The 27,213-nt window shown below is 39.5% G+C and overlaps 1 protein-coding gene across 2 annotated transcripts in view; it reads right to left on the bottom strand.

Moving 5' to 3' along the window:
- Positions 1-27,213, bottom strand: part of VTI1B (vesicle transport through interaction with t-SNAREs 1B) — a 646,522-nt gene that overhangs the window by 479,591 nt on the left and 139,718 nt on the right. The gene's annotated exons all lie outside the window — the stretch shown is intronic.

The following is a 27,213-nucleotide window of genomic DNA, read 5'->3' on the forward strand; positions in this document are numbered from 1 at the left end:
GGCACAGCACAATAAATAACTAGTGGCAAATTTAATGCAGACACCAGACCACCATATCCACTGTAATAGGACAACTACTTCAATAAAAATAAAGTACAGTTAGCATTCAGAACTGATACACTGATGGACTGGAGCAGCAGGTTTAGGAGGGATAGTGAATCAACACTCACAAGAACATGGTTTTCCTCATGATATGAATAGAATAAATGCTGTACTGCAATACTACTCTCACATGGGAGCCACCAGTAACAGTGGATGGCAGTCAGGTGCAGTCACTGCTCTAGTGTTGTTCAGGAACACAAAGACTTATCAATGTTTTCTACAAAATGGACAGCCAAAAGAGTTGCACTCTCTCCCAACCTTCCCATCAACAGCTCTGGTAACTAAGAAAACACCACAATATCCAACAGTGATGATTCATAACAAAAACAATAAAAATTAGGTATAATGCCAACGAGCAAAAGAAACACAGGAATTTAGTGGGCAATTTTTTTTTGATTCTCCACTTCATCTCTTGACTTCTTCAGAATAAAATACTCAAAAACTCTTTCCAATCTATACAACAATTGACCTATCAAAACATTACAATAATTAACACTAATTAAACAATGATATAAACAATTAACCATCTGTATGCTAAAATCAAATACAAAAACACTAAAAATAATCATTTTGTTGTGCACAACCTACTTAAAAAAAAAATTATATTTATCATATCATTAAGCTCGGGAAATTTATCTGCCCCCCATATGAAGCTGCCATAATTTTTCTTTCTGCTCTAAAAAGTTTTTAAAATCACTCCCTCTAAAAATCAATAAACCCTTATTCTATAATGGAAAAAAGGAACTTTTTGCATCTACCATATTCTATGCTATGCTTAAAAAGTGCATTTTTACATTCTTCTTTTTAATACTATATAAATGTACCCAGATTCTTTCATGCAGTGATCTCGTAGTCATACCTCTTGTAGCTAATATTTTTTTCTCAATTTCTTGTAGGGATTCTTTACTATACACCCCCATTTAAAAATATATTGATTATAAAGAAAAATTCATCTCTAAGCTGCTTGTCATTACTAGTCATCCTACTAGCTCTTATATATTGTCCTCTACAAAGATCTCTTCATAAACGGGGGAAGATTGTTATAATGATGTAAAATAATTATTTGCGAATGTCTCTCTTCTATGAATATTACTTTCAAACTCTCTTAAATCTGTATTCCATTTTAATGTCACACCCAAAACATTACTTGAATACCAGCCTCTCCTAACGTAAATCTTAAAAACTCAGACTTCTGATTCAACACCTTTATTAAATCCTTGCTGCTATTAGAGGTTCCTTCCATTATTAAAAACAAGTCATCAATGAATTGTTTATAATAAATTTACTTTAAACATGCTCTTAATAGAATTTAAAATCTGGTACTCCTACAAGCCCTGCTACAGACCCTATTGCAACCCCCTTCTTTTGTTTAAATTGACTGGTCAAAACAGCTCTGGTATTGCATCCAGATGAAGCCATCCCACTACAAGACCATAAACTCCTATTACATGTAAACTATGTAATAAAACTCATCAGCTAAATCAGGAGAGGAAGTGGGCATAGTGCTGAAAGATAGCATAATCTATTAAGAGTTAAAGCAGTATTAAAAACAGATATACAGAGAGAGAAATGGGGAGATATTACATACAATAAAGATCACCAGCAGTGTTCATTTAAATTATTGAAGCCCCTGCATCTATCTGTGTATGGTTTCACCAAATGGCAAATATCTATTTCATTTAGGGTAGGAGTGTACTTGCACTTTCCAATCACCTCTTCTCTGAGCCACGTGAAGCCTGCCGATTCCACCCCCCCCCCTCCTTTTACTCTAACTTCCAGGACCAAGTTGGTTAATAATTATAATTATATCTAACACACAAGCACTGTGCCATTTCTGTAAATAACTACAACAACATGGGTTTTCTCAATGACCCAACTAATATTCAACCCATCACTGAGCAACACAATCCTGGTAGTCACATAGGCTGCAACATAGCAACTTGCAGTTTTGTCTCAGTCTCCAGTAGCGAGACTTCAAGAACAAACCAAGGAATGGCTGAAATAGACAGGAGCTGATCATCACATAATGACACTCCTTCCTTGTGAGCTTGTGGAAAAACAGCTGATACCTCACAAAGGCCCCTAACAGAGACGAGATTCCAGTGCCTGCTGGAACTTGATTGCACACCACAGCAGCTGGCCAACTGTAATACATCACATCTAACAAGCAAGGCAGGTTTCAAGGGAGACTTAACACTAGTTCCAAAAAGCTTGCAAGCAGTATCCCACATAACTAAATTAAATGGCTGTTGGAAGGACTGCAGACACAGCCATTCTGGAAATCTATTCTCAGGGACAGCTAATCTCACAGGCAACAAGACAGAAAAGATGAATGGCAAATAGGAATAGTAATAATAACAATAACAATAATAATAACAGAACCTGATCATCAATAACTGAAACCAAATTCCATCTGACAAACTGACAAGTAATATTCCATCAGATTAGACACACTACCATGTTTTTAAAGCAAGTTTCGGTACTTACGTATTATCGTAACCACATTCTTAAGCAACTCACTTAGCTCTTCTTGTAAACAGAAAAGAAATCCCAGTTCTGTGAAGAACTCAAGGTAGCTCTCAACTACAACCTCGTTGGATAACAGTAAAAGTTGGGTCTGAAAGAAAGACCAAAACAACGGAATCACAGAATCTGTACACCTGATCTGATTGGAGAGTTTTTGGCCATGGGTGTTGGATGAAAATGAGTTACTGCCTACTTGCATATTCATAGTAAAGAAATGTCAGATAAATAGTTTTGTTTGTTTCTTGTTCATTGTCATGCAGTTGTTCTGCTAATGACAAGCATGCCATGACATTATTTCCATAGTACGGTTCTTTAACCGTTCCTGTTAACACAACAGTCCAGGTAGCTTCCGTGAATGAAAGGGAGTGTTGGGACAGCGTTACTTTGTAATTACAACTCAGAGAAGGGAGGCAACAGTCGGAAAAGAGGAAAAATTAAGAGAAAGACATGATGGGGTTGGGGGAATTACTGTAACTTGGCTGAGAAAAAAAAAAAAAAAAAAACTTGTTTTTCACCTTTGCCAGATTAAGTACAGCTGTGAATGCCGCTTGCACATTCGTGATAAACACAGCAAATACAATGGGTAAGTCACCTGACTTTCTATCCCACTAGGGTTATTTTCGAAACAAAAAGAAATCCGCAACTCCGGGCACACATCAAATAAATCTGTTGATATAATAGTGACACTTTCACTGAAAAAAACAAATCTTTTACCAGTTCACGGTTTAATATCGCAACATCAAGTGACAGTGAGTTGCTTACGAATGTGCCTGCAATAATACTTAAGTACCCAAGTTTCTGCTTATCCTCATTACACACTCAAGACAATTCTGAAGCAAAAGTGTAAGAAAAAAAGTTTCTGAAGAAGCTACCTTCATTCAAAATTATTTAGAGAACAAGCGAGCATATTTTCCTGATGAACTTTTTTTCAAGTGACTACCATGTTTCCTCTCTAGTGTTATTCAGACAAAATGGAACAGTGCCCAAACAAATGATAAAATGAAAATGATTAAAATGGATAAAAAGGACAATATTTAATAAACATTTATTTCCAGCTAGAACTACATAATCATGAAATATTACTGCAAGACGCTCAGAAATTAAAACACATTTGTCCATAAGGATTAACAGGTTCCAGAAAAGTAACTCGTCTTTTCCTTTAGGGCTGCTTTAATGCAAGTCATACAACAAAAACTAACTAGAATTAAGTTATGAAGTAAAGAAGTTGTAATCAACAAGGTACCCCCCTTCAGAAAAAATACCTTACTGACAACCTTTAAACTTCTCCCAGATGGCTTGCTAGACTTACATAACACATGGATGAAAATGGCAATAGATAATTAAATGGTCATCTTTTAGTCCCTCTTAGACATCATAATTTCCCCCCACCATATGAATAATGACTCAATGTGCCAAGATGCCAAAACACTGTAGTTACCAGCACATGCTCACTTCAAAATGTCTGCCATTCCTCCAAACAGCAAGCTTGCCACAAATCTACATGTCACTCTCCACATGGATAACCTCAACTTCGATGTAAATCTCCATTTGATCTCAGAGATTCATAAAGTAGAATTGCTACTACCTAAAATTCAAAATGATCCTAAAATGAGAGAAACTGAAGCTTTAAAAAGATATTCAGATGAGATGATAAAGCTGCAAAACTCAGAGGTTAAAATGAACAAAAGGCTGGCCGAATATGAGACTCCTCAGAAGGAGAAGTTTAAAAACATAATAGAATTAGAGGACAGAGCACATAGGGAAAACCTGAGATTTTCAGCTACCCCAGCAAAGCTGGAAGGAACAGACTGCATTAATTTTATGAAAGCACAAATAAGCAACTGGACTGGTATTCCACAGCACGAGTTGTTAGCTGAAAGGCCACATCGTATGTATGCTCCAAACCTGACTATAAGAAACCAACCTAGACCTTCAATAGTACAGATGCAATCCTACCATCAGAAGGAGTTGATTCTGAAAAAACTGTGGCAGAAGGACAAAATTCTAAAAGTGGGAGAGAGCAGAGTGTTTGTGGAGAATGATTATTCATTGTACACCAGGCAGAAGAGGAGTAAGTTCATTCTATTATTCAGGGAATGTGGAGACGCAAGTGTGAGATTCAAACTGCTGTACCCAGCTGTCTTCAAGGTATTCTTCCCTGGCGGGACAAAAATCATTTTTTTTTTTATTAAGTAGACGCTAAGGAGGAAATACAAACATCTGTCCAACCAAACATGACCTGTGAAACAGAAGCTGATTCTCCTTATTGTTCTTCTGGTAATAAAGACCACAGAGAGACTGTACCTGTGAAACCATTTCCACTGTTACAATGGAAAATGTTGGATAGAAGGAAGGGAGCATGAGAGTTGACTAGAAGAATAGATAATATGTTGGAAAGGAAGCAGAAACATGATCTGGGAAATGGAGTTGAACAGTAATAAAATCAGTAACCATGTGGGATTACAGTGCAATAATTATATTTGTGAAATATGACAGAAAAAGAAAATCTGGAAATACTGGACTTTTTCAGATTCTGTTGGACTTGTGGGGGGCTCTAAAGTATATGCCCTACTTCATGTCATTAATGTTCAGAAAAATGCTTTGGGGAGGGGAAGAGAGGGGAGAAAGTTAACTGTAAGAAACATTTATTTCTTAACAGTACTATTTTTCTAGTATATGGTTTTCCTTGCATGCTATAGAGTTTTCTCAGTTATTTTTTAAGTATAATGAGGATTGTAAATGCGTGCTGCTGTTCTTTTTTCCCTTTCTTTCTCCATTCTCATTCTTCTTCAGTTTTAAGAAATGTAGACATTGCAATGTAAAAGCCTGGTTAAAACAGCATGACAAAAGGAGGATTGGTGTGCTTTTTCTCATTCTTGTATGGGTGAATTACTGGAATAGGGACCTTGGATTGAATTACTGACATCTTTTAAGAAAAAAAACACAAGTGAATGAAAAGGAATAAATATTCTGAGGCTTTTTTTCAAGCAAACGAATGCATGCTTAGTAGCAATTCTGTATTTGGCCCTCATATCTCCACAAAAACAATCTGATAGAGAGAAATTGACTACTGGTTCTCATGTCTCTATGGAGACAATCTGATAAGGAGAAATTGGTTACAATCTGGTGGAGAGTGATTGGCTAGGAAAAAAAAGAAGAGAGAAACTGGCTAGGAGATAATGTTCTCTGAAAGCATTCATTGTTTTTTTCCAGCTGGAAGAGCTACAGGACAAAACCAGATAGTACTTCGTAGAAGCACAAGCGGCACCATGCATCTTAGCATGGATAGCCTTTCATTTAGGTTAGCTCAAGTCTCGGAGTGTGGTTATCAGTTTCAGACATTTGTTCCGATTAGGAAGGTAACACTTTAATATATGAAGATGTACAGCTGTGTGTTAGTATTAAATTAATAGGTTTTAGGGAGATATTGTGGGTTTTTTATTTTTAGGGCTTTCAATAAAACAAAAAGCTTTGTAAGATGCGATATTGGCTCAAATGGGTATGACAAGAAACAACTATATAAACGTTCAACCTACTAAGCAGTAGTAACAAAAAGCTGGATCTAAACCTTTATCAAAAAAGGTGTACATAAACGGTTGGAATAATGGCTTTTTAATGCAATAATGCTTTCTGTGATGTCTTTAAATGTCAAGGGTCCCACAAATAAATATAAAAAAGAAAGAAAAGTGAACTATATTACAAAATTTAAAGTGCAAATAGCTATGTTACAGAAAAAACTGAACATGTGAATTTGATAAAGAAAGATTTTTCAGGATGATTACTCAACATAAAAACTGTGACAAAGGAAAAGAGCAGTACCTATATTAATTGCAAGAGGAGCTCCAATACTGATAGAAGAGTGCAGTAAAGATAAGAATGGCAGATTTGTACTGCCAAGGGGCTAATGGCAATGGAGGAGGATTACACTGGCATGTATTTATATTCCACCTAAAACTGCTATAATGGAGTTTAAGAAAATTCTGGGAGAAATAATCAGTATTCAGCAGGGAATATTAGTTATATGTAGGGACTGCAATTTGATTTCCAGAAGTGAAGATGTGTGTGAGGGACCCAGAAGGGAAATTATAACAAAAGTGGGTACATTTTTGAAGAAATGTATGAAAATATTTGGCACGGAAGATGTGAATTCAGGAACATGAGTTCAGAGTGAATATACATATTACTCCCCAAGATAAAAAAAAGTGGGTTAGGCTAGACAGAATTTACATTTCACAAGAAAATGTGCATTTAATTGAAAGTCTTGATACTTAACTATTTCAGATCATGTGCAAATAACTAAAATAAAAAGGAGATCCTGGCACTTTCCCACCTAGCTGTTGAAGAGAGAGGAATTTATGGAATGAGTAGTGGAAATTATTCAAGAGCTACTTTAGAGGATAGACATTAGTCCTGAAAATATAACTAGGGAGTGGGATAAAATTAAGGTGGAGTTTAAAAACCAGCGTGGAAATAAAAGAATGGGAACTATGGCTAAGAAGTAACAAGAATTATTTAAAGGGAATGACAAATGTTAAAGTTTTGTAGAATGGGTGAATCTCCAGAACAAGATGATCAACTGCAGAATGCTAAGCAGAAAATAAGGGATTACCTCAATAATATAAAAGAGTTTAGGAAGATTGCTAAGCAACTGTTTTTTGCTAACACTAGAGCACAAAAACTTTTAGCACAACAACTCGGGCAAAAGAAAGTAAAAAGGGCTGTTGCCAAGCTTAGAATGCCTATAACAAGGAAGGTAATAAGTCATCCTGTACAGGTATTAGAAATATTTCATAAATTCTATGAAAGTCTGTATAAAGCACAGAAATATGAAAATCAAGAAAAGATACAAACTAAAATGTTTATGGAAGAAGTTAAATATGCCAAGGTTAGAGGTAGATGATGTTTAAATTACAGTCAGGATAGGAGGCGATGAGATACAAATTGTAATGTATAAGCAATCCACAGGAAAGTCCCCAGGAATAGATGGTATTCCTGTGGAAGTTTGGAAGCTAGGATGGACAAAAAAACTATTAAAAATTTGGAATGTTTTGTTTAACAATATTTTAAGATAAGATATAGCAAACCTCCTGGCTGATAAATTCAGCTCCAACTTTACTCCTCTCTCCCCCTCAACCTTCCATCAGGAAATACCATCAAATACAACTCCGCCTACTATCTCTAGGGAACAAGTCCTTAATGCTCTTTCTAAGAACAAGAACACTGCACCAATGGACCTAGACAACATCCCAGGATGCCTTCTAAATAGCATGAAACATGACCTATCAGGGTTCTGGAATTACTATAACTGTAGCCACCAAACAGGCTTTGTGCCTCATGAATTGAGAACAACAGTCATCCCTCTGCACAGAGTTGGGCCATCTACAGACCCTGGAAACTACATACCCATAAGTCTCACTAGTCTTACATGTAAAGCCATGGAAAGAATCATGGAAATGATCAAAAGAAATATAGTAAACCTCCACACACTGGAACCAACCCAGTTTGGTTTCGTCAAGGGCAGATCATGCCTACTCAATCTGGTAGACTTCTTTGAGAAGGTAATCAAGCAATGGATGAGGGAAAAATAGTTCACACTTCCTACCTTGAACTGGCCAAGGCATATGACACAATACCCCACTTGGGCATTGTTGACAAACTTAAGAGATTAAGTAACAAACTCAAATGTCACCCAGTGTATAGCCAACTGGCTCACAGGACTCAGGAAGTTAGAATTAGGAAGTCCTCCTCTAACGCAGAGGCCAGTCACAAGTGGAGTCCCTCAGGGATCAGTCCTTGGACCTCAACATTTTGGCATTTATGTCTGTGAATTCAAGGCCAATGTCAGTGGTCTCCGGATGACAAAATTTGCAGATGACTGCAAATTAGGAGCTGCCATTGAATCACACACTGACATAAATGTTTTCCAGGAATGGTTGACACAGACAAACAAGTCACAGCCATGGACTAAAACTAAATGCCAAGAAATGCATAATAGTATCCTTTGGGAAGTCATCTATCCCTGGTAACTATCACATTAACAACACACCCCTTAGAGTTGACCCAGTAGTCAGGGACTTAGGAGACACATAGATAGTAATCTAGCCTTTGACCATCATATGTCTACATTAGTGAGGAAATCACTCTATGTTGCCCAACTTATAAACAAAGGTATGGCATCTAAGTCCAAGGAAGTCATTATTCCACTGTATTTGGCATTCATCAGACCTATCATTGAGTACAATGCCCCCTTTGGTATGTACCTAACCAGACATATCCAACAATTGGAACGTCCAGAGGTTCCTCACTAAAAGAATGCATGGCATAACTAAAATGTCCTATGCAGACTGCCTCAAGGCCCTATACCTGTACTCTGTCTCCTACAGGCTTTTGAGAGGAGATATATGCCTGGCATACAAGGCACTGTTAGATCCCATTCTGATGGACCCCCCGCATATCCACAAAACAAACGGCACCAGAATTACCTATTCTAAAGACTTAAACCTTCCCTGTGATATAAAAAGGACCTGCTGGAGAGACTGTTAAGTATCCCAGAGACTACCCCTTCTATGGAACAGGCTTCCCCTCCATGTGAAGTAGAGTCCCTCCCTAACCCAATTCATGTGCAACTTTGACAAGAGGATGGGGATGGGGAACAGGAAATTCATCCCTAGTTTGGCACCTATGTCTCTAATGGACACAGGCAGCCTGTAAATGGTTCATCTCCCAAACCTCATGCTTACACTTATCAAGGGTATCAGAACTTGTCAGAGATTTGGGATGCACGGCTAGGCTTAAAAAGGCCCTTGTGGTCATTAGCCTAGTAAACACCTATGAACTTATGAAGAGGAGAAGTACCACCGACATCCTGGAAAAAAGCAGTAGTAGCTGTAATACCTAAAGAGGGTAAAGATCCATCGGCTCCAGCTTCATAAAGGCCAATTTCAATACTAAACCATGACTGTAGAAAAGTGTCCATGTCTAATAATGGCTAAAAGAAAGGCAAAAGTAATGCCAAAATTGATAGATATGGATCAATGTGGTTTTGTGGAGGGGAGGCAAACATCCGACATTAACAGAACACTGATGATCCAGAGGAAAGGAGAATGTAAAAAAAAAAAAAAAAAAAAATACCATTGTTGTTGGTAGGTCTTGATGCAGAGAAAGCATCTGACACAATAAGCTGGGACTTAATCAGCAGGACAATGGAAGCATTTGCATTTCCTGAAAAAAAATAAGGTTGCTTAGGAGGATATATGTGGGATCGGAGGTGAAAATTAAAGTGGGTGTGGTCCTGTCTGACAATTTCTGCTTGAACAGAGGAACCAGACAGCAGTGTCCTCTTTCCCCTTTGTTATTTGCATTATATTTAGAACTACTGGCAAAGAAAATAAGGGACTCACAAATTCAAAGATATAATTGGTATGGCATTCAAGAAAAACTGTTTCTATTTGAAGATGATATTATTTTATACCTGACAAAACCAGAAAAGGACATTTCAGTGTTGTGGAACATTCTGAGACAGTTTCAAATCTTTTCAAGATACAAAATTAATGATCCTAAAAGTAAGGCAATATCGGTAAATTATGTACCCACATATGAATTGGTTCAGCAATAACCATATTTATGGGGACATGATAAAATTAAGTATTTAGCAGTATGGATTAAAAATTATTCTGGTGTGGCAGCTAAAGATATGTGGGAAGAGACTAAACAAAAGATAATACAAAAACTGAGAAAATGGAAGATTTGTTAAATGGATATGGACAGTAAGATACTCACAGTTAAAATGTTTTAGTCCCATTAGTCTTATACATAGGTCAGGCATATTTTTATTAACTAGAAGAGAAGTTGTGGACAGCAATTAATAAAGTGCTGAAGGACTTTATCTGGGAGGGGAAGATGGCAAGAGTTGAGTGGGATACACTGCTTCTTCCAGTAGAACAGGGTGGACTGGGACTACCGAATTTGAAGGGGTATTTCAGAGCTACACAGTTAAGGCTCCTATACATAACACAAGCAGAAAACTATAATTCAAAGTGAAAAGGGATGATGATGAACAGGCGAGAAGCTCAAGAAACAAGGACAGACTGGGATCTTGGATGCAGGCTTTTAAGGAGAACAACAATAATCACATTGAGTATTACATCTATAAAGTAGCAGCAGTATCTTAAGAACTGAACCAACACTAGAATGGAGAAAGGAGATTCTGCCAATAGAGATTACTGCAATCAGAGATACAGACAACAGGCAGGGGGCAGGGGCTGGAATGTATTGGAGAAAACTGGCAAAGGAACCAAGGTATTGTTAGCAAATAACTAGAGAGGGAAAGATGATAGAATGGGAAGACACCAAGAATTTATTTGGACTGCCTTCCCTATCAAGAATTGATATTAGAGTATAGGCAAAGAAAAAGAAATAGTTGGGTCCTAAACGAAAGACCAGCACTGGTAGACAATCTAGAACAGAAGTGTTCATTAAAAAAGGAATAATTAGTAGAGCATATAACCTGCGGTGGTGGTGCTGCGGTAGCACTGCCGCCTCACAGTAAGACATTGTCCTGTTCAATCCTCAGCTAAAGCGTCTCCTGTGTGGGAGACGTGCGTGAGTGGGCGTACCTTCGTTGAAGGTTGTACGTCAGGGCTGGCAACTCTGTACGTAAAACTCTACTGCCAATCATTAACGGACCAGAGTTCCACTCTGGCGACCCCTAACCGGGAAAAGCCGAAAGATACAGCAGTAGAGCATACAAAATATTGAATGATAACTATAAGAATCGATCCGAGGAGGTTAGAAAGGATTGGAAAGAGACTGGATAATCAGAGGATACATGTATGCCTCCTAAATATTTAACAAAATCTATAAGATTTAGGATTTGTGCTTGGAAATGCTTACATAGAGATTTTATACCCCAAGTACACTCCAGAGCATTTTTCCTCATGTAGACCGCAAATATTGGAGGTGTGATGAGAAAGAAAGCGGTAATAGGGAACATATTTTCTGGGAGTATGGTGAGTTGGCGGACTTTAAGGATTCCCTGCAAGATGCACAGTCTGAGATATTGGGTGGGCAGATTGGTGTAACCAGGGAAATGATTTTTCGGAGCTATGATATAGAATCGGAATTGCCTAGACATGGTAAGGCCTTGCTGTGTCAAATTATGTTGGCTGCCAAAAAAGCAATTTCTAGAAAATGGAAATTAAAATCTAAACCAACAATACTAGAAGCAGTGAATATAGTAACAGAGATAAAACAACTGGAACTGAGATCTTTAAAAAAGATTAGGAGCAAACTACATAGGAAAAATTGGAATTGTGGGAACAATAAATGCAGGGGAGGAATGAGGTTTCAAAGAAGGCAGGACTAAAATGAGCTACGTAATGTTTGACTGAAAATGACTGGGCAGATTATAAGGGATGTATAATGTTTGCAACTGGGAGTGCGTCGGTAAGGTTTGTGATGTAAAATCTTTGCAACTAAGATTGTGTCGGTGTGGCTTGTTTTCATTTACATAAATGTAATAAATGTAGGACTGTCTACGTCACACGTGATGGTTTAATAAAGATGTTTCTTGCTTAAAAAAGAAAAAACGGCAGGAATTGAATAATTTATGTAATGTTTCTTAGGTTATATGATATATAGCAATATATGTGAAGTATAGTGTTTGTAAATGTGAACTTGTTAATACCGTTTGATTACTTTTATACAAATGTAAATTTGCCTATGACATAAGTGATAATTCAATAAAGGTGTTTAAAAAAATAAAATGAGAGAAACTGAATATTTGTTTTGGTTCACAATGGTTTCAGACATAACAGCTAGGCATGGAGCACAGTTCAGTAGAAAGATATCCATCTATCCTCCTGAAACACTATTAAGAAAAGAAACACATTGCTGTCTGTAACTCAAAGTGTTCAAGATGACAACAACAACAAAAAACTCATATCTCACTACCAATCTCATTAAAAAGATTAAAATGTATATGCAATAGAACAGCTTAAAAGAAAGAGAAACTAAAGAAGCTTTTCAAGGCAAACATACTAATAAAGCCACCCAATACACCTCAAAACAGCAACAAAGTAAACTAAGGTCCAGTAACAGTGTCAAACATTTCAATATTACTGGTAGGGTCAGGACTACCAAGGTGTCTGCACACTGATCAACAGCATAACTTCAGCTTTCCTACTGTGAAAACAGAAACTGAAAAAAAGGAGTGCCATTGATTTTTTGTTGTTGTTAAAATTCAGTTACTGGCTAGTGAATATACTGCCTGGATAGCAGCAAAGAACACATTTTCTATATATGAAAGAAAAACAACCACAAATTGTGAAGAAAAAACACTGTCTAAGATTCTGCAGCTGTTTGCAAAAAGCAGTTCAAGCTTCAGCTTTGGTTCAAAGGACATATTGTAATTTAGAGGAAAAAATAAAAAATAAATCAAATAGATTCAGAAGTGATTAAATAAATTAAGCACTGAAGGACTATGTCAATTCAAACAACAAACAGCTGAAAAAATAGAAGACGCTTTAACTAGCCATCCAGATAAACTGATAAAACTGCAAAAATCAAAGGGTGAATATGAGGTTTCTCAAGAAAAAGAAGTCATGTCTTACCATAACGTTACATCTGAGTTGTTGATCTTCTTCCAGTCATCACTGATGGGTTCGGTTCCGAGCCCTCGGAACAGAGTCAGCCTTATACCAAGCTTGCGTGCACCAAAAACTCTCAAGCTGAGCTGCTACCCACAATGCCCTTTGCTCAGTTACCTCAGATCGAGTTTGCATGCAACATATAGAGAAAGAATAAGTCAGAGGCCATCTCTGCACAGAAACCCTAATACACCACAAAGACCCAGAAGATCCAACAGGAACCTTAGGAGGGGGTCGGTGGGAGGGTGTGATGACTGGAAGAAGATCAACAACTCAGTTGGAACGTTATGGTAAGACATAACTTCTTTATCTGAAGTTGTTAATCTTCTTCCTATTCATCACTGATGGGACCGAGTCGCCAGCTATTTGGAGAACCTGGGTGGCCTTTATAGAAGAACATTCCTGAGAACCATTGAACCAAAGGCCGCTCCTCCCCTGGAGATCAGATCCAATTTGTAATGCTTGATAAAAGTGAAGGGCTTAGCCCAAATGGCAGCTGCACAAATGTCATCCAGGTTGGCCCTAGAGTGGAAGGCAACAGATGCTGCAATAGCCCTAATTGAGTGAGCTTTGATTTGGCCAGGCTTGGATTCCTCCATAAGTGAACATGTGAAGGCAATGCAATCCCTGAGCCATTTAGACAAAGTAACCTTTGATACTGCACCTCCCAATCTAGGGCCCGCAAAGAAAACAAAAAGGCGATCTGACTTGTGAAATGCTTTAGTTCTGTCCAGATAAAAGCGCAATTGTCTATGAACATCCAGGGAATAAAGGCAGTATTCTCCCTTGTTAGAGTAATTTGGGAAAAACACAGGGAATTTGATGGACTGGTTAATCAAAAAGTCAGAAACCACTTTGGGGAGAAACGATGTGTTAGTTCGAAGTGATCTGTCCTTATGAAAGATCAGATAAGGGCTCTTGATACATAATGCTTGTAATTCAGAAATTCGTCTTGCTGAAGTTATAGCCACCAGGAATAAGGATTTCCATGATAAGAATTTTAGATCACAGGTGGCAGCCGGCTCAAACGTTGGCAGGAAGAGAGCCTGCAGAACCCAGGACAAATTCCATGCCTCCACCGGCTGTCTGATGGGAGGTCTGCTGTGAAAAATACCCTTAAGGAAGGTCTTGCAAAGACGAGAGGAGATAAGTGGTACTCCTTCAGACCCGTTATGGAAGTTGGAAATAGCTGCTAGATGGACACGAATGGTAGAATCTGAGGCCCCTTTGTCAAACAGCTCAGCCAAATAATGAAGACTAGTGGCTACGGGGGCTGAGAACGGGTCTAGCTCCTAATTACGTGACCAAATAGAGAATCTTTTCCATTTATCCCTGTAAAGTTTTCTGGTGGATGGTTTAGGAGAAGCCAAAATAATATCCCGGACATTTGAAGAAAGGGTTTTCTGCCTGGCAACTAACGGAAGTGGAGAAACCAAGCTGTCATTTTGAGGGTGGACAGATTCGGGGAAGTCAGCCCTTGTGGGTGAGAAATTAGGTCCTGATGAGTGTCTAGGATCCAAGGAGGTTGTAACATGAGGTTGAAGGAATGGGGACCACACTTGACGCCAGAACAGAACGATGAGGATCACTTTGCTTCTCAACTCAATAGCCTTCCATAGAACAAGGGAATCGGGGGGTAACCATACAAAAGACCCATGGGCCAATCGTGGACTAGAGCGTCTCTCAGTGACTCCCTGAGAGGGGGAAAAGAGGGCAAAGTAGCTGCTGCATTTTGTATTTGAAGGGGAGGCGAAAAGGTTGCAGCATGGTTGGCCCCAGTGGCTGAAAATTTCCGTTGCCACACTCGGGTTGAGAGGCCACTTGTGAGGATGAAGGATGCATCTGCTCAGTTGGTCTGCAATCACGGTGGAGCTCCCCGGGATATGCGTTGCAATCAGGAAGCGGTTGGAAGCTATCGCCCACTGCCAGATTCTCATGGCTTCGAGACAAAGGGGGTAACACTTGGTCCCTCCCTGTTTATGTACCAGACCACGGACATGTTGTCCGACTGGACAGAAATCGTTCCAGACGGAAGAAGCGGATGAAAAGCTTGCAACACCAATAGCACCACTCTTAACTCCAGGACACTGATATGCAAATTGACCTCTACATCGGACAACGTGCCTTGGACTGACTTTCCTTGGAAGTGCCCCCCCCCCATCAGAGAAGCATCCGTGGTCACCGTGGCACTAGGCTGTGGAACGTGGAAGGGACGACACCAAAGATTTTCATCTGTACTCATCCACCAGAGGAGATCTTGTTTGCAAATGTTGATGATTAGGATCTTTGAGCTCAGGGGGTGGAGATTGGGTATCCACTGGGCCTGAAGGAGCCATTGTAGGAATCTCATGTGTAGTCTGGCTAAGGGGACTATGGGGATGGCTGCAGCCATAGATCCCAAGGCTTGAAGAATCTCCCTTGCAGACACCTTGCTTTGACAGAGTATCACCTGAACTTGTGCCCAGAGTCTCTGAAGCCTGTAGAGAGGAAGTGAGATTAGGCTTGACTGCATGTTGAATACTGCCCCTATGAATTCCAGTTGTTGTGATGGTTGAAGGCTTGATTTCTCCCAGTGTATGGTGATACCTAATGACTCCGCTAGAGCCAATGTGTAGCGGAGGGCCCTGACCAGAAGACACTTTGTGGGGACGGAGAGGAGCTAATCATCTAGATATGGAAACACCTGGAATCCCTGAAGTCTCAGATGAGCTGTTACCACTGCAAGACATTTCGTGAACACTCTAGGGGCCGTTGAGAGAACAAAAGGCAGGGCTCTGAATTGATAGGGATTGGCTCCCAACCAGAAGCAAAGGAGGCTCCAGGAGCCCGTGTCCAACTTGATATGGTAATACGCATCCCGGAGATCTAATGAGCACATCCACACACCCTCCCGCAGAAACGGGAGGATGGATTGAATCGTGACCATGAGGTACTTGGTCTGAACTACTGATTTGTTTAATTGACTGAGATCCAGAATGGGCCGCCAGTCCTGTTTTCTTTGGCACCAAAAAGAATCTTGAGTAGAACCCTGATCTGCACTGATCTGGGGGGACCTGTTGGATGGCTCGTTTTTGAAGTAGCTTTCGTATTTTGGAAGCTGCCTCCTCCCTTTGACTGAGTGGAACATCAGGAAGGGATTTTGGAGGTCTTGGACAGGATATTAGTGGAATATGGTAACTTCTGGTAATGATTCTCTTCACCCACTGATCATTCGTAATGGATAGCCAGGCAGCTTGGTGCAGAGAAACGTGCTCCAACTGCTTCCAGAGGAAAGCAATCGGGCAGCGCCTCAGGAGCGTTGATATGGTCTACCTGGTTCCAGGGACCCTCTCTGCCTTGAAAGGGAAGTCTTCCATTATTGGAACCCCCTCTGCCTCTGGAGGAGTCCTCACCACGTGTGTCTCGGAAAGGACCTCGAGACTTCTTGTGCCACATCTTTCCGCTCCTCTGATTCCTGGAGAAGGAACGCTGAGGTTTGGAAAAGCACAGGCCAACGGCAGTCAAGGTCTTCCCATCTTGCTCACACCTGGCTAGTGTATCCTTGACCTTATCACCAAACAGAGCCGAAGGCGCGATAGGGGCATTTAGAAAGGAAGACTTGAAGGAGTCTGCGAGGTCACAGATGTGCATCCAGGCATGACGTCTCATGACTATGCCTCCACCTGCAGCTCTAGCTGCTCCTTCGGTTGCGTGTGACAGCAACCTCATGGATGAACTGAGTATGGATTCTAGGGTGGCAAGTTGGGAAGCAACTTTATCTCATGCTCCATCTGATACTTGACCCACTAGGGTTCCAGAGAGTTCTGAGATAAGATTTCTCTGGAGCCTCGTAAATGTGCCAGAAAGTTCAGAGACCTAACTGCAAAGGTCGCTGATGCAAAGACTTGCTTCCCTAACCTGTCCACTGCCCAGGACTCTCTGTTGGGTGGGTGAACAGCAGGACTCTCTTCTGCAAGGTCCTTTTTCGTGGCAGCCGCCACCACCATAGTGTCCACTGGCCAGCCTCTGGACCAATGGGGTTGATTCTCTGGAGGGGAAGAGTACTTTGTCTGATGATCTGGGGATGGCCTCAATGGAGTCGGGGTTCTTCCAAGCCCACTGCATGATGAGTTTAACCAAGAAGTAGAGGGCCAAGAGCGAAAGGCCTGCAGGAATATGGATTCCTCTGAGGAAGTAGTTGAGGACTTCTAGTCATCCCTCTGTTTCAAAATTTCCATGATGTCCCCAAAAGAGACCATCAGGGGGTGACCATGGGGACCCTTCCCCATCATCGTAGTCCGTATCCTCCGAGTGCCTCCTCCGGGGAGTCCATGTGTTTCCTCTTACACACCCATTTACGAGGGTGTTCTTTGGTGGGAACATCCGAAGAAGACTTGGAAAGTGAAATGCCCTGGACAGGGTTCGCCTGGGCTTTGCACGGGGTGGGGTGGCCTTTGACAGCTGTGACTCAGAGGGAACTGGGGGAATAACCAACTGTGGAGGACTTCTGGCAGCAAGCACCCTCTCCATCACCCGGAAAGCAAGCTCGCCCGAAGAGGAATGGGAACCCAGAACCGAAGATAAAATCGGAACCGGGGTCACACCCCGCTCCAGACGGTCCACCCCTGGGGATGGAGCCTCAATCAAGCTCTGAGAGGTAGTCACCCTCTGATCCAAAATCGGGGCCAACACAACCGTCGGAACCGACGCCGGAACCAGGGGCTCCACCACTGAGAAATGGTGGGTTTCGATGGAACTGACACCCAAAGGGATCTCGGAGCCTCAGACAGAGTTGTTGACGTTGCCAAGGAAGGAATTCCTCTAGTAAAAGTTGGATAGATGAGCCTTGAAACCGAGGGGTCCAAGGGAGGAGAGTAAGTAGGGGTTGCTGGAGAAACAGACCCAAAGCCAGAAGTGGGATAGGGTCTAGGCAGACTGGAGATTCTCCTAGCAGTCAGCAGCTTATCAAAAAGGCGCACCACATCCAATTCGGAAAGGCTCCTGGTGGATCTCACCGGTGCACCTGAGGGGGAGTCAGGCCGGTCCAAAATGGGGCTGCAGGCTTGTGCAGCAAATGGGTCCACATTAGAGGAGTATTGGGTCAGTGGTGTGTCGCAGAACGGCACAGACGACTCCAATTTTGCAACAGGTAATAAAGGTATAGTCGGAGCCATGAACAGGCTCGGAGCACAAGTCACTATAGGGGTGGATGACAGGAACGGTTCCAAGGTAGTTGTCGGAACCGATATCGGAGTCAAAACGGGCGAAGTCAGTGCCAATAAAGAAGTTGATACACTGGTCGGTACCAAGGCCATAGGCGGTGCCGTAATTGGTGCTGGGGTGGGCATCAATGAGGCTACCTTGGTAAACTTCATTGGAGCCAGGCTCAGAGCTGATGTGGTAGTCAGCACCAAAGAGGCAGAACAGTGTTCAGAAGAGGACTTATGGGCCTTGTGCCTGTGACCCTTACCTCTGTCACCGGCCGGTGAAGAGTAGTCCAATCGAGAACGTTTCCTGTCCGAAGGAGGGGGTGAGACCTCCGTTGCAGAAATGGCCTCTGAAAAAGGCAAAGCAAGCAGGCCCTTTAAAATAAGTTTGTTACGACATTCATTCAGCGTCCGCCGACTGAAACTAGCACAGATACCACAAGGGGGTTTCACCGATAAATGCAGAACCTCCAAACAGTACACACATTCTTCATGGAGGTCACTATTCGGAAGTTTACCACTGCAGGAAGAGCAGTGTTTAAACTCCGCAGTTCCCTTTTCAGACATCCCAGAACACACTCTTGCACACAAGGGAAAGAGAGAGGAAAGAGAGGAAATAAAGGAGAGAGAAGGCAAATACCAAAAATTGTAACAAGATACCGTAAAGGTAGAAGGTTAGAAATACCAAGAAATTACCAACAATGGTAAGAGAGAAATACCTGTGGGTAGAGTTGAAGCAATATAGAACAACAAGAACAAGTTATAAAAGGAGAAAAAAACTTTCAAACTAGTAAATATATCTGAAGAAAGCACTTAGCTGGAGAGCTCGGCGAAATGCTGCTAAATGGCTGCATGGCAAACGAGATCCGAGGTAACTGAGCAAAGGGCATTGTGGGTACCAGCTTAGCTTGGGAGTTTTTGGTGCACGCAAGCTTGGTATAAGGCTGACTCAGTTCCGAGGGCTCGGAACCGAACCCATCAGTGATGAATAGGAAGAAAATTAACAACTTCAGATCAACTGTTTAAAACAATAGTAGAGTTAGAGGACAGAATGTGCATAGACAACTTGAGATTTTTTTTACTGTACCAGAGAAATTGGAAGGAACAAACTGTATAAACTGTATAAAACCACAAATAAGCAACTGGACTGGTGAGCCGCAACAACATTTAATTGAAAGGGCAAACAAAGTATGCTCCAAACCTAGCCACAAGAAAGCAGCCAAGACCTACACTAGTAAATATGCAATGATACCAGCAGAAAGAATTGATCCTAACAAAACTGTGGCTGAAAGGAAAAGTATTAAAAATTGGAGACAGCAGATTGTAGAAAATGATCATTCCCTATACACCAAGCAGAAGAGAAGCAGATTTATCCCAACAATTACTGAATATCAATAGGCAGGTGTGAGATTCAAGCTGGGGTATCCAGCTGTCTTTAAAGTGTTTTTTTTTTCCTGGAAGATCAAAATAATTTTTTGATGCAGAACAAGCTAAGAAGGAAATTCAACAAAAAAGGGAGTCAACAAGCAAAATGGGACCCTGCTTTTTATTCTTCTGACAGTAAGTTTCATAGAGAGACTTTGCCAGTGAAACCTTTTCCCAGTGTTCCAAAGGAAAATGCTTGAGAGACAGAAAAATGCACAGGAGTTGACTAGAAGACTCAGCAGTACCTTGGACTTGAACCAAAGTCTGGTGTTGGGAGATGGAGATGAATAGAAAAAAACGACCAGCAACTCTGAAATTAGTGAATAAATGGAAGACTACAAAGCATCTTAACATTTTTGTGAAATATGGTTTTGCAATAAAAAGTGGTTGAAAAACGCTGGATTTTTTTTTTAACTTTGTTAAACTTGTGGGTAGATTGTAAAGCATACACCCCACTTTATATCACTGTTTCTGGGTGCGGCAGAAAAGAAAGGAATCAGTGTAAGTGAGAGCACAGGCTGTAGCATGCACTTTAGAATGGGTAACCTTAATTTTCGGTTAAATATTGTCTGTAGGTGCAGCAGTCAATTTGGGGCAATTTCTCCCTTCTACAGGGTTAAACTTCATGTTCTGAAGATGTGCAAGTTTTGTTCCAAGTTAATAAGGGATGAGGTGTTTAGTTTTTGGTTTGAGGGTTTTCATTATAACAAAAAGTATTGTAAAATGGGACACAGGTTTAAATGGAGATATAAAGAAAATGTACAAAAGATCCACCTGACAAATATTAGTATATGTATGCAACAGAAAAGTTGGAAATACACATTCAAAAAATGTATAATAGGGGGGAAATAGCTTTTTATCATGATGGTTATATTGTCCATATTATCCTGGAATGTGAATGGCCTTACAGGTATAGATAAACAGGAAAGAGTACTGGATTGCATTTAGAAATGCAGAGTGCAAACAGCAACGCTGCAATGGACACATGTAGAAAGAAATGAGCATGCAGATTTGATAAAGAGAGGATTTCAGAATGGATATTCAGCAGATTATCAGGGACAGACGGAAAGGGAGTAGATATTCTAATTACGAAAAACAACCGGCAAAAACACAAGTAAAACCAAAAAAACGTAAAAAAGCGACAAGGCAAGAAATATATAAACCACTGAGGAAACTTTACTAAAAATCACTTAAGCGCTTTTCGTCAAGCAAATGCCCAACTTCTTCAGAAACCAATCACATGCTAACAATAAAAACACACATTTATATACATTGTCATTTGGAGAACGAACGCTGCATCATCTCATTAATCAATTAATCATTTAAAGTAGAAGTAACTAACAACTCCATGTTCTCATAAGACCCATACTGTTTTAACACCACCACTAGTCATCTCTTAAGGCTTTTCAGCTTTAAGAGGCTCGAAATTGAACAAACGTCATTTATACCAGGGTGACAGTACGCATATAATCTTACCTGCCAAGATAACTCAGCTTCATCTAATTGTAAAGGTCTAGGTCCACCCCTCTGGTTAGTCTCAATGTGGTCTATTGCAACAAATCTAAAACTGTGATTGTGGTTAGTTGCAATATGTTTAGCCAGTGCATTTTCCAGCTTCAGAATTTTAATAGCGTACATGTGCTCATATATACGATCTCTTAGCCTTCTTTTGGTCTTCCCGATATAGAAGGCTGGGCACAATTTGCACCTAGCTAAATAAACCACAAAAGTTGAATTACAATTAAATTTAAAGCCTATTTTATATGTATGATTGTTGATGTAGAAGTGTGTACTTTCCTCAACATATTTACAATAGTTGCAACTCTGGCATTTATACATTCCTGCATTCAAAACTGGAAGTGGTTTTCTAGACTCTAAAATACTCTTAATGTTTCTTCCCTTTTTGTAGACAACCTTAGGTTTAAAATCTAGTTTATTATAGATACTAGGGTATAGTTTGAACAATTCCCAGTTCTTAAAAATAATGTCTGTACATAATCCACTATCCATACTAAATATGTTGTAATAAATGATGGTTTTGTAGTCTCACCCATAAGTGCCATAGTAGTCATGTTAGTTACTTCCAACCCCTCAGAGCTTTGGTGGTTGTTACACCCTCCACTATGTTGTTGACCATGACCGTTATAAGTTACAGGACATTCTAGCTCATATGACAAAATACTCGCACAGTCACCAGTTAGTATGTTTGTGCAGTTATTCTTAATGACTGGTAACAAAGGTGAATAAAAATCATGACACCTTTTGTCAGTTATTTCTTGTATGAGCTTGTCCAGGAGCTCTTCCGGATAACCACGTGACAAGAACATGTTCCTGAGTGTCAAACATTCGTCATGGAAATCCGTATCTAAAGTAACCATTCTTGCAGCACGGACCAGCTGGCCCTTCACTACAGACCTCTTTTGAAAGAACGGGTGGCAGCTGGTGAAATGCAAGAAGGTGTTAGAATATGTCTTCTTTCGGTGAATTTTGGCAGTGTAACGATTAAGCGTCAAGTCCTTACTTAACCACACATCCAAGTAAGCAATGTTTTCAGTTGAAAATGTGTGTGTAAACTCTAAAAATTCAGTACTGTTATTAAAGTACTGTAACATTTTATCGACTTCTTGCTCACACACATTTAGAAGAATAAATATGTCGTCAAGAAACCTCGTGTATAGTAAAAAATGCTCGTAGTAGGTGTTCTGCTGAGAAAATACATAATGGGATTCCCAATATGCCATAACCAAATTGGTTATGCTTCCACCACATTGGGATCCCATTGCAACACCCACTTTTTGTAAATAAAACTCTCCTGCAAAAGTAAAAAAAATTATAAGACAATACGAGGTCACCCAACAAAGTCACCAGGTAGATTTCTCTTTCTGGTGCATTATGTTTTCTCATCATATAACTAACCCATTCAAGAGCAATATCTTGGGGTATGCTGCTATACAAGTCCTTGACATCAATTGTTAAAAAGTTACTATCTTTATTAAATTCGATGTTTTTAATCGTGTCCAAGAATGACCATGAATCCTTACAGATCTGATTTTCCATGAGGACATATTTTTGAAGTATAGCATCCACTACCTTGGCACAGGAATACGTAGGAGATCCTCTACTATCCATCAACAAACTAAGTGGGGGGTTGTGAATGCTCTTATGGATTTTAGGATTACCATAAATGCAGGCGTATTTGGGAAAGGAGGTAGTCAAATAGGCGTGCGTTTCCAAGTCTATTCTACTCTCGATAAAGAGGTCTTCAATGATATCTCTTATTATCTTGTAAGCGCTGTTGACCTCAGATCTTGAACTGCACATATATTTACCAGAATTTAACACTGCGTGTAGACGATTCTCATAATCCAAGGTGGTAAAGACCACCAGCCCACCACCCTTATCAGGTTTACAAAACCGTAAATTTTGAGTTTAAGGAATTGAAGGGACTCTTCTTCCGACCTAGAAATGTTGCAACACCCATACTTATAGGATTTAGTCTTACCCAAATGTCTGACATCTTGTTCACAGCATCTTTCAAAAAACTCAATAGCAGGATGCAGCGGGGGATTGAAAGTACTAGATACATACAATTTGTTGGAATTATCAATATCTAAATTATCACCCATTAGTAACTTGAAATTGAGTTTCCTGGCAAATAGTTTAACATCGAAAACAGTATCAACAATATTGATGGCTTTAGATGGCACAAAACTAAAATCTTTGGACAACAATTCAAGCATGTCACTATCAAACTTAATGTGGCTAAAATTGTATAGGTTGAAATCACCTATAGTGTTTTATATGACACATGTACTGACTTGCCTATTGATGGCTGTAACTATACAAAGCCGGACTTTGACAATGATTTAGACAGACCTAATATTGATGGTATTGTATTTTTACCACTTGCTGAAATTGTTAAAAACACTATAGGTGATTTCAAGCTATACAATTTTAGCCACATTAAGTTTAATAGGGACATGCTTGAATTGTTGTCCAAAGGTTTTAGTTTTGTGCCATCTAAAGCCATCAATATTGTTCATACTGTTTTTGATGTTAAACTATTTGCCAGGAAACCATTTCAAGTTACTAATGGGTGATAATTTAGATATTGATAATTCCAACAAATTGTATGTATCTAGTACTTTCAATCCCCCGCTGCATCCTGCTATTGAGTTTTTTGAAAGATGTTGTGAACAAGATGTCAGACATTTGGGTAAGACTAAATCCTATAAGTATGGGTGTTGCAACATTTCTAGGTCGGAAGAAGAGTCCCTTCAATTCCTTAAAACTCAAAATTTACGGTTTTGTAAACCTGATAAGGGTGGTGGGCTGGTGGTCTTTACCACCTTGGATTATGAGAATCGTCTACACGCAGTGTTAAATTCTGGTAAATATATGTGCAGTTCAAGATCTGAGGTCAACAGCTCTTACAAAATAATAAGAGATAGCATTGAAGACCTCTTTATCGAAAGTAGAATAGACTTGGAAACGCACGCCTATTTGATTACCTCCTTTCCCAAATACGCGTGCGTTTTCGGTATTCCTAAAACCCATAAGAGCATTCTGGACAGTAGAGGATCTCCTACGTATTCCTGTGCCAAGGTAGTGGATGCCATACTTCAAAAATATGTCCTCATGGAAAATCAGATCTGTAAGGATTCATGATCATTCTTGGACACTATTAAAAACATCGAATTTAATAAAGATAGTAACTTTTTAACAATTGATGTCAAGGACTTGTATAGCAGCATACCCCAAGATATTGCTCTTGAATGGGTTAGTTATATGATGAGAAAACATAATGCACCAGAAAGAGAAATCTACCTGGTGACTTTGTTGGGTGACCTCATATTGTCTTATAATTTTTTTACATTTGCAGGAGAGTTTTATTTACAAAAAGTGGGTGTTGCAATGGGATCCCCATGTGGTGGCAGCATAGCCAATTTGGTTATGGCATATTGGGAATCCCATTATGTATTTTCTCAGCAGAACACCTACTACGAGCATTTTTTACTATACACGAGGTTTCTTGACGACATATTTACTCTTCTAAATGAGTGTGAGCAAGAAGTCGATAAAATGTTACAGTACTTTAATAACAGTACTGAATTTTTAGAGTTTACACACACATTTTCAACTGAAAACATTGCTTACTTGGATGTGTGGTTAAGTAAGGACTTGACTCTTAATTGTTACACTGCTAAAATTCACCGAAAGAAGACATATTCTAACACCTTCTTGCATTTCACCAGCTGCCACCCGTTCTTTCAAAAGAGGTCTGTAGTGAAGGGCCAGCTGGTCCGTGCTGCAAGAATGGTTACTTTAGATACGGATTTCCATGACGAATGTTTGACACTCAGGAACATGTTCTTGTCACGTGGTTATCCGGAAGAGCTCCTGGACAAGCTCATACAAGAAATAACTGACAAAAGGTGTCATGATTTTTATTCACCTTTGTTACCAGTCATTAAGAATAACTGCACAAACATACTAACTGGTGACTGTGCGAGTATTTTGTCATATGAGCTAGAATGTCCTGTAACTTATAACTATCACGGTCAACAACATAGTGGAGGGTGTAACAACCACCAAAGCTCTGAGGGGTTGGAAGTAACTAACATGACTACTATGGCACTTATGGGTGAGACTACAAAACCATCATTTATTACAACATTTAATATGGATAGTGGATTATGTACAGACATTATTTTTAAGAACTGGGAATTGTTCAAACTATACCCTAGTATCTATAATAAACTAGATTTTAAACCTAAGGTTGTCTACAAAAAGGGAAGAAACATTAAGAGTATTTTAGAGTCTAGAAAACCACTTCCAGTTTTGAACGCAGGAATGTATAAATGCCAGAGTTGCAACTATTGTAAATATGTTGAGGAAAGTACACACTTCTACATCAACAATCATACATATAAAAAATAGTCTTTAAATTTAATTGTAATTCAACTTTTGTGGTTTATTTAGCTAGGTGCAAATTGTGCCCAGCCTTCTATATCGGGAAGACCGAAAGAAGGCTAAGAGATCGTACATATGAGCACATCTACGCTATTAAAAATCTGAAGCTGGAAAATGCACTGGCTAAACATATTGCAACTAACCACAATCACAGTTTTAGATTTGTTGCAATAGACCACATTGAGACTAACCAGCGGGGTGGACCTAGACCTTTACAATTAGAGGAAGCGGAGTTATCTTGGCAGGTAAGATTATATGCGTACTGTCACCCTGGTATAAATGACATTTGTTCAATTTCAAGCCTCTTAAAGCTGAAAAGCCTTAAGAGATGACTAGTGGTGATGTTATTATGCATACTAATAATTTCTCATTATTGTAAATATTTGTGCCCATTTAAAACAGTATGGGTCTTATGAGAACATGGAGTTGTTTGTTACTTCTACTTTAAATGATTAATTGATTAATGAGATGATGCAGTGTTCGTTCTCCAAATGACTATGTATATAAATGTGTGTTTTTATTGTTAACATGTGACTGGTTTCTGAAGAAGTCGGGCATTTGCTTGACGAAAAGCGCTTAAGTGATTTTTAGTAAAGTTTCCTCAGTGGTTTATATATTTCTTGCCTTGTCGCTTTTTTACGTTTTTTTGGTTTTAGATATACTAATTGCTAGAAGGGCTCCAATAGTGATAGATGAGGGGAAAAAAGACAAAAATGGTTGATTTGTTGTAGTAAGGGGCTACTGGCAAACGAGAAGGATTATAATGGCATATATTTATATTCCACCAAAACCTGCTATTATGGAGCTTTAGATTATTTCTCCCAAAAATTTCTTATCAGCTTTCAGCATGGAGTATAGGTGGGGACTGGAATTTGATTTGCAATAGTTAAGATGCATCAAGGTGACCTAGAAGGAACAATATAGCAAAATGTGGGTAGATTTCTGAAAAGATTTATAAAAATGTTTGGTAAGGAATGAGAATTCAGTAGTAGGAGCTCAGACAGAATTTATATATTACTCAAGATACAATAACTTGGCTAGACTAAATAAAAATTACATTTCACAGGAACATGTGCATTTAATAGAAAGCTTCAACATGCATTCAACAGCTATTTCTGATCAAGCAGCAATAAAAACCAAGATAAAAATGCAGATTAATGAAGCAAAAATAAGACACTGGCACTTTTTCACCTACCTGTTAAAACTGGAATGGGTAATGGAAATTATTCAAGAGTTATTGTGGAATATAGAAATATCTTCAAAAGTTATAGTTAGTGACTAGGATAAACAAAAATGGAGTTTAAAATAGGATCAAAATAAAAGAAAAAATTGTATGGTTAAGTAGTAATAGAAAT

This window comes from Protopterus annectens, chromosome 6.part0 (genome assembly GCF_019279795.1).
Source record: "Protopterus annectens isolate FY-2018-M chromosome 6.part0, PAN1.0, whole genome shotgun sequence".
In the NCBI taxonomy this organism is placed as follows: Eukaryota; Metazoa; Chordata; order Ceratodontiformes; family Protopteridae; genus Protopterus; species Protopterus annectens.